The sequence below is a fragment of the Ctenocephalides felis genome, unplaced genomic scaffold (assembly GCF_003426905.1).
Source record: "Ctenocephalides felis isolate EL2017-DRISC unplaced genomic scaffold, ASM342690v1 CF-g0.4_SCAFFOLD_01492, whole genome shotgun sequence".
Classification (NCBI taxonomy): Eukaryota; Metazoa; Arthropoda; class Insecta; order Siphonaptera; family Pulicidae; genus Ctenocephalides; species Ctenocephalides felis.
The window spans coordinates 13,145,367-13,154,714 of record NW_020537646.1 but is presented as its reverse complement, the minus strand read 5'-3'; the positions used below and the strand labels follow the sequence as shown (position 1 = coordinate 13,154,714).

The 9,348-nt window shown below is 25.9% G+C and overlaps 1 non-coding gene across 1 annotated transcript; it reads right to left on the bottom strand.

Moving 5' to 3' along the window:
• Positions 1–4,382: 4,382 nt before the first annotated feature.
• Trnas-gcu lies at positions 4,383–4,464 on the bottom strand. Its single transcript has one exon. It is a non-coding gene; the product is annotated as a tRNA-Ser (tRNA).
• Between the last annotated feature and the right edge of the window lie 4,884 nt (positions 4,465–9,348).

Genomic DNA, 9,348 nt, shown 5'->3' with positions numbered 1-9,348 from the left:
TCAAATCGTATGCTTAGTTCTCTCAAAAACAGCCATTTTTTGTACATTTATCTCCGTATCTTTGAAATGCCTGGACCTTTTTGCCTTTGGCAAAAACTAATCAGCACTTCTCCCAATAATTACAAATCGAATGTTGTTCCGTATCTCCGAAACGGCTGAACCTGCTTATGCCAAAAACTAATCAGCACATCTCCCTATCAATAGAAATCGAATGTTTTTGGAACCATTCAAATTTGTTCACCCGTGCGCCCGAAAACATGTACAAAAAATTTCGAACACAGAACACACACACACACATCCATTTTTTCTGAGATATGCCAAAATGTTCAGAAAGCTTTGAAACATGAAGATATGCAAAAATTTTAATTTTTTTATTTTTGCCCCATTGCAACAACTTACCCTACGGAAAGTAAAATGTAAATTTTTACTATTTTTCAAAAATTTGTAATTTGCCATTTTGAAAGTACGGGGTAAAAAGTTCTAAAAATGGTAATTCAGTTTTCAAGAGAACTGAGTAGCGTCCGATTTGAATGATTCAAGAAACTAAAAACTTCAAATTTTTATTTGTATTGACAAAATAAAAAATTGATTAAATATTTGGGGGAGCAGGTCTAGCGGTTTCAGAAATCTAATGGAAAAAATGCAATTTGGCGGTCTAAAATAATACTTTAAAGAGATTCTAATAATTAGCACAAATTTTGTTTTTATTTTTTTTACACATATACAGTAAATCTATCAGTTGAGAAGGATATCTAATATTTTTTTGAATTAAAATGAAGCAGTACGAGAGCTTGGGTGAATTTCCTCTGAAGATCCTCCTTATTTTCCCCTGATTGATGGTCTCAATCCACTTTCCTCTACCTAACTTAATTATTCATATAATACTAGATAATGTAAAATATAGAAATCGACTTTGCTATATGATTAATTGATTAAATTAGAAGAACCAGATCTATTATATCGGATACTTAATTATGAACTTTTATTGACAGCCGCTATCACAAATACTCCTACATATCAGAAAGTTGTCAAATGGGATTTGCGCACAGATTCATCAAAACGATTGAAAATGTTGATTAACAGTGGATGTAATTAATGACAAGTTATGCAACATTTCATACATAATTAGTGATTTTATTCCCATGTACTTGTAAAGTTCGAACGACAAGAAAAAATCATTTTTGTCATCATCAAAATTTGGTATTGTTATCATAAAATGCATAATAAGAAGAAACATCCATTAATGTATTTGTAACGTCCCTGTTATAACATTGTCATATAAGGAGAAGCGGGGCTTAAAGATCCGCGGTTAAAAAGGTGTAAAAGCAAAATCTCAAAAACAAGCAAAGTTAAGCATTTTTTAACAAAGTAGAGGGAAAAAGGTATGTAATCAACCATCACCTTAAATCAAACAACGTCGCTATCGTCTCCACATTAATATCAATTTTGAATTATTCAAATCGGTTGGTACGTGCTCCCAAAATCGTCGAAAGACTATAAATGCACACACATATACATCGATTTTTTGCAAAGTGTACCAACATGTTGAGAAATCTGTAAAACGTACAAAACATTTTGATTTCGATTTTTTGCAATTTATGTTGATATTGTTCGGAAGTATAAATTTTATATTTTATTATGTTATGGAAAAATCTTGGGAAAAAATCAACATTTGAGAATAACATTTGAGCAGTTTACAATATCTGTTTTTTTCTTTAAGACCGATCATCCTCCCTAACTACCATCCTGTTAATGTCGGTTTAAATAAGATTTGTTTATAGTTTTCTATTAAATGATTTCAAAACAGTCATAGTTTGCAAAGATACGATTAGAGTATAAATAATTTAATGCCTAATCAATTCAATGCATTATCTGATCAATGAATATCATTAATACAAGTCAACGTAGGTTTATTGCCAATATTTCTCATAAGACTTGAAGCCTGAATGGCAATTTATCAAATGCATGTGCCTACGGAAATTCAACAAAGTAATATATAAAATGATCGTTGCAAATTTAATGACAAAAATTAATCTTGTCTGCAATTTTATCGATACAGATTACATTAACTAATTTGAGAAGGAAACTTCCGGAGTTCCTTTTCATGTCGAAATGTCTCGGATAATAAATCTTATGTTTCGAATGTAAAAGTTTTAAGTTCAATAATTTTCTCTTACGCTTGTCTACAGCTTTTACTTTGTTTAATTCAAGAAATACTACAGCATAAGCCAGGGTATAGATATTTAAGATTTAATTTTTTAATGAATGCTTTAATCATATATTTACTACTATAATAGGACAAAAACTGCAGTATAATATTAAACTCAAATTTTCTAGAGAAAATTTCTATAGAGCATGTAGTTGTGCCGATTATACTGTGAAAATTAGTTTACCTGATTTTTTAAAGTCTCCATAAAATGTGAAAGAGTATAATAATATTTTTGTATTAATCAATCAATAGTAAAAATGAGGGAAATATAATAGGATTTACATCAAAGACTTTTTACCAGTTATTTACTATTTTATACAATTAGATGATTTATATTATTTTAATAACTTTGGATAATGTATTGGTATATATTTATTATTAATGTATTGTCGTATTATTCTAAATGATTTTATAATGACACATCAAGAAAAACATTCACATAATAAAAGAACATGTTCCAAAAAATATATATTTAAAAAACGATCAATTTCAATAATTTATTAAACATTCTAATATCGAATATTGAATGAACATTAGTAGAAATATTTGGGTAATTAACCTCTTATTTATTATTACGACCTTAAAAATTATCTGAAAAAACCCAGGTATGCAAATTTTTTAAATGAATCAGACTAATTATTGAATTTTAATTTATTAATATTGATTGATAAAGTCAAATGATGGAATAATAAAAATAATCCTGGTATACTCTTTTTATATATTGCATTTATAACATATATATTACTTATATATATATATATATATATATATATATATATATATATATACATATATAAATTCATATATAATTAATATTATTAGTAAACAAATTCGCTAAATTGGTGACCCCGTCGTGATTTGATATAGATAATATTTTCATTCTGATACAGAATTAACCTCACAATCAATACAGTATTTTTACTGTAATACACAAATACAAATTTTAATTAAATAAAATTAGTAAATTTGTCGTTACTATTTACACATTATCTAATGTAATTAAAATCATTCGTTTTACCATTTTTTTTAAATAAATTACAAATAACAAAAAAAGACATGAAAAATATAAGAAACATGAAATATGAAACAAAATATATAAATAATTAAAGTAAAAAAATAAAATTAATATAAATTTTTATGATATTTGTTTCTACATTTACACATTACCTGATATAATAATAAAATTTAAAATTTATAATAATATTTTTTCTTTTCGTTTTAACATTTTTTTTAAATAAATTACAAATATCAAAATAAGAAAAACGTGTGAAATTTGAGAAACATTAAGTACGTAACAAAATATAATAATAATTTATACAAAAATGAATTATTTTGATGATTTTGATGGTGATAAAATTTCATTCGGATACAAAATTAACCTCACTACTGTAAAAAAAAATTATTAAAAGAATTTGAATTAAATATAATTAGTAAATTTGTCTCTACTATTTACGCATTGCATGACGGAATAAAATATTTAAATTAAAAAAATGGAAATTATTTGTTCTAGCAACTTTCTTTGAAGAAATTACAAATAACAAAATATGAAAACTGTGTGAAACCTAAAAAAACATTAAGTATGTTAAATAAATTATTTTAGTAAATTTGATGTTTACATAATTAACCTCATAATCAATGCGATAAAAAAATAATATTAATGCAAATTTTGATTAAATAAAATGAGTAAATTTGTCGTTACTGTTCAAACATTGGCCGATGTAATAAAAATATTTAAAATTATAAAAAAATTAATTGTTTTACTTATAATTGTTTTAATTATATTGTTAAATATAATTTATTCAAAAATAGATTATTTTAATAAATTTGATGTTGATAAAATTTCATTCGGATGCAGGATTGACCTCATTACAGGAAAAAAATATATTAATAAAAATTTTAATAAATAAATAAATAAAATCAATAACTATGTCCAAATCCCCTAATATAATATGAAATTATGTATTTATAAAAATAAAAATTATTAGTTTTAACAACTTTTTTCTGAATACTCAATAAAATAAATTACAAATATCAAAATAAGAAAAATGTGTGAAACATAAAAAAACATCAAGTACGTAACTAAATATAATACTATTATATACAAAAATAAATTATTTTAATTAATTTAAATGAAAATTTAAATTTTCAAAAAAAAAATAATAAAAAAAATTTTCGACGAGGATGGGATTCGAACCCACGCGTGCAGAGCACATTGGATTAGCAGTCCAACGCCTTAACCACTCGGCCACCTCGTCGCTTGGTTGCGACATGCTACTGCCCGAATACTTATCGCAACTCGCGAGCGACGCTTATCGTGGAATCGATTCGTATCGGTATTGTTTGCAATAGAGCTACTTTATTTTCGATTTAAATAGTTTTTTAAATTAAAACATGGTAATTCTAGATTGTAAATTAGAAATAAATATTATCTGATATTATATATAATCGAGACGTTGATTTTATAATTTGATAATAAGGCGTTGGTTTCTGTACGGTAGTGAGCAATAAGGTGGGTATGCCATACGGATATATTAGCATATTTGTAAAGATTATTGATTTGAATAAGAATGTTGTTATATTGATTTATATAATTGAGTCAGTTGTATTATGAGTGGAAATAATATTACCTTTGAGAATTTTAACATACCACACTTTTTGGCACTAATATATTATATTGATGTTAGAGTTGCAAACGTTTTGAGGCTATAATTTGTCCCATCATCAGTATAATTATATATAATTTTTTTTAAATATATACATAAAATTTTTAAACATTATATTCTGCAGATAATATTTTTATTATATTATAAGTCCTTATGATATTAATTCTTATATCATTTGCACAAGAAAACGTTTAAAGATATCATGGCATGTTCATTTGAAGATCTCATTAATTCATATATTTTTTTTTATATTTAAACTCATGATAAATCAAATTGCAGTTTCAAAACATTTTAACTAATTTAACTCATTTTTATCTATTATTCATATTATCGAAAATGATCGGTTTCAATAATTATGTTAATCAAATTGAGTCTTCTTATAGAATTTGTTCTGCTATATACTCTACATTATTACAATATACTCAATTATCAAATGAAAAATCAGAAGGATTCAGTTTCTATTTTAAAAAATTTTTATAAGGTTTTAAGAAAGTCAAAAGTGTTATTTTTCCCATATGTTATATTGTTTGTTATAAGAAACTGATATAAACAACATTGATAATTAATTGTCCTGGTTCTGGTTTTTACAATTTTTTTTTTCCAATTTCGGAATATACCAATTAATTATATTTTGATTAGTTACGTTATTCACATTAATATGAGCTATCGGATTTTTGTATTTAATATATTTAAAATTAATAAAATCAAATTGAATATTAAGTTTTACTTGTACATAACCTGCTACACAGATTTATAGACTAGAAGTTTTTTTTAATTATTTGGGATTTTACAATAAATAAATTTTAATAAAAATATCTATTTTCAAAAGAAAACTAATAAATGTATTTATGTGAATTTAGATTAATCATTAATTTTATTTAAATTGATGAAAGTTTCTTTGTATAACACGATTGAGTATAAAATGCGCAGTTTAATTAATCAAGATATAATACAATATATTCTCAGTATTTAACAAAATGTGGAACAAAAGTTTAGAAAATCTTATGAAACTTTAGAAAATAAGAAATGCTAACTTTTTGGTTCAATTTAATTTAAATATAGGAATATTATTTTGTGAACTGCAAGATTTTTATGAACCGTTTCCTTGTAAGTAGAAAAATTTTATCTGAATGGTTAATCGAAGAACATATTTTTAACTCTACGTAGGGTAAGTAATAGTAATCACAAAAAATAGAATAGAACAATTTTTTGTGCACGATTTTGGGGGCACAGATCAACCGATTTTAATGATTTAGAAACAATTCGATTCCTATTGAAAATTTTTCAATTTGAGTGATGGTGCGAGAAGTTTCAGCAATTTGCCTTAAGACACCTGCCATCACCAGTAGTACAATCTTATTTTAGCAGCAAAAAAAATTCAGCAGTTCTATTGTGATGTAACTTCTTAACAGCATCGCTTTAATAAAAAAACAACCCAAAAGCTAACTCATCTTTATGTGAAATATTTTTATTATTAACAATAATCAATTATTATTAATTTTAGGAGGCCAATTCTCCTATAAAATAGAACGGTTATGGGTAACGCTATATTATGGATCTATCTTCGTATGAATTGGTAGTAAAAACTGTCAAAAAGATATGTATTTGCTTCACGTATGTGTTATCAATGAGAAATCAGAAAGATTCACTTATGATAAAATTGTTATTTGATGTTTGTGAGTTTTGTAGGTTAGGTTTTATGTGTAAAACGTCACAGCAGTTACTACCAAATCATACGAAGATTTCTTTTTTTAATTATAATATTTATTACAACTGTTAAATAATATAATATCTAGCAATAATAATAATAATAATAACATAAAATTAAATAAATAAGAGTACAAAGGATAGAATTTACATTAAAATGATATCCATAGTATGATGATTTAATATAAAATAAAATCAAATAATAATAAGAATAAAATTAATAAATAAAATCATACGAAGATAGACCCATAAGATAGCTTTACCGTAACATTTCTATTTTATCGGAGAATTGGCGCCTAATACTAGATTTTCTAATCTAGCATTGCCAGGAATTATTCCTATACATTAAATATAAATGCTGTTAACATTTTATTACTAATAATAATATTTAGGCATTCGCTAAGGGTAATTTTAATGTTCTAACATAATCAGCACCTAGGTATCTTTTCTGCTAAAACCAGTCTAATCAACACATACTCAATATTATCTCCTCGTTCCTCTTCTCGATATGAAGAACTGATATAGGATTTTGTCCAGTTATACCGTTTCTCTGTCTGTTATATTAGTTTTGCGTTTGCAGTACGTCTGTGGATGGGATTATGTACAAAAATAATAAAAACAGTAAAAATAACAAAAATAACAAAAATAACAAAACTAACCGCACCGACAGTCCTGATGTCTTCAAGATGGCGTCTGCTAAAAGCATCATATATCAAATCGGACGGATATTTGTAGATGTTACGGCGTTACGGAATTTGCGTTATTAAAGTTTTATCGCGTACGGCCGGACAACAAGGTCCATATCGACGGTCAGCGCCGATGCTGCCTAGGAGACGATCGAGGCGATTAGGAAGGACAGAGGGATGGCCCTAGGGGGAAAATGACTAGTTCTATGGCAATCTATTAGGTAATTTTAAAACAAGAGTGCACATTAGAATCAGAGTTTACATTTCCATCCTTATTGTAAAATACGTTTGTCGAAGAAGATCCATCGGTAGTCAATGAATGAGACGTTCGAACCGATTAGGTAGAGGGATGGTAATCTTTTTCTTCTATTTTATTCTAATAATTTTAAAACTAAATGAAGAGCAAAATCAGAAGGTTTCATGGTTATTGTAAAATATATTTGTATATTAAATCATAAAAATTAACTTTGGAAGATCTATTAGTAGTCGAGATGATCCAACATTCCAATCGATTAGGAAGGACAAAGGGATGGCCCTAGGGAGAAAATGACAACTTCTATGGTAATCTGTCTATTAAGTAATTTTGAAACAAGAGTGCACATTAGAATCAAAGTTTACATGTTTATCCATATTGTAAAATACGTTTGTGTGTTACACCATACAATTGACTTTGGAAGCTTCATCGGTAGTCGATGAATGAGACCATCGAACCGATTAGGTATGGGCAATCTATTACTTCTATGGTAATTTGTTAAATAATTTCAAAACGAAATGTAGAGTAGAATCAGAAGGTTTCATGGTTATTGTAACATATATTTGTATATTAAACCATAAAAATTAACTTTGGAAGATCCATTAGTAGTCGAGATGATCCAACCGATTAGGAAGGATAGAAGGATGGCCCTTAGGCCAAAATTACAACTCTTATGGTAATCTATTAAATAATTTTAAAACTAAATACAGAGCAAAGTCAAAAGTTTCGTGTTTATCTATATCAGTAAAATACGTTCGTGTATTAAAGCATAAAAAATTACTTAGGTAGTCGATGAAGGATGACCTTAGGGGTAAATGACAACATCTATGGCAATCTATTAGATGATTTTATAACAAAAGTGCAGACTAGAATCGAAAATACATGTTCATCTGTATTGTAAAAAACCATTTGTTAACCTTATTTTTTTTTAAATTTTGAATACCCTTAAATTTCAAATTTGTTGCCACATTCAACCATGAAAATCGACTTTGGAAGATCAATAGATAGTCAATGGAAGTTTATATCTATCAAATATCTATTAAGGACTTTGCAAGATTTTCCAACTTAAAAATCAGCTAATTGAAAATAATGCATTCAAATATGTGTAAAATATGCAAAATGTAATTAATGTAAATTTTTAGCAAATTAACGAAAAAAGTAGTCAAAAAAGATTTGACATTGCAGGTAATTGTTTTGCTGTTATTTTGTAATTATACCTAGTTGATAATATATTAATATTGATAAAATAATTAAGAGCATCTTATTGGAGATTAGAGTATTTGAAATTTAAAAAAAAATAAGGTTAACCTTATTACTTAAAAAGAAATTAAATAACCATTATTCCTATTTTGTAATATTACAAAGTTTACGAAATAATAGCTACTTGTTATATTGAAAATAATGGGCAAGAGCAGTAATATTGAACATCATATTCAATTTTATTAAATATAATGAACATAAATAAGTCAAAAATAGAGATTTGAGAAAACTGTTATTTTTCATAATCAAACAATATAGTCCTAGTCGATAAATTATAATTTACTTTGATGATTTATTAATAATAGTTATTATGCATCAAACGTCACTTTGTTACTTACAAAAAGTATTTTTGTTTTAGGTTTATAAGAGAAGTTTCTAAGAAAATAATGTATAAATACTTAAAAATAATTTCAATAATTATTTATACTCTGTATGTTAGGTAAATGTTGATTTTTTTTACTTACGTTTTTTTAATTTTCTAATTATATGTAAGCGATAAACAATGACAAATAAAACGAGGAGAATTTAGTAAAAAAAATTGAGAAACTTCTTCAGCAAATCTTTGATATG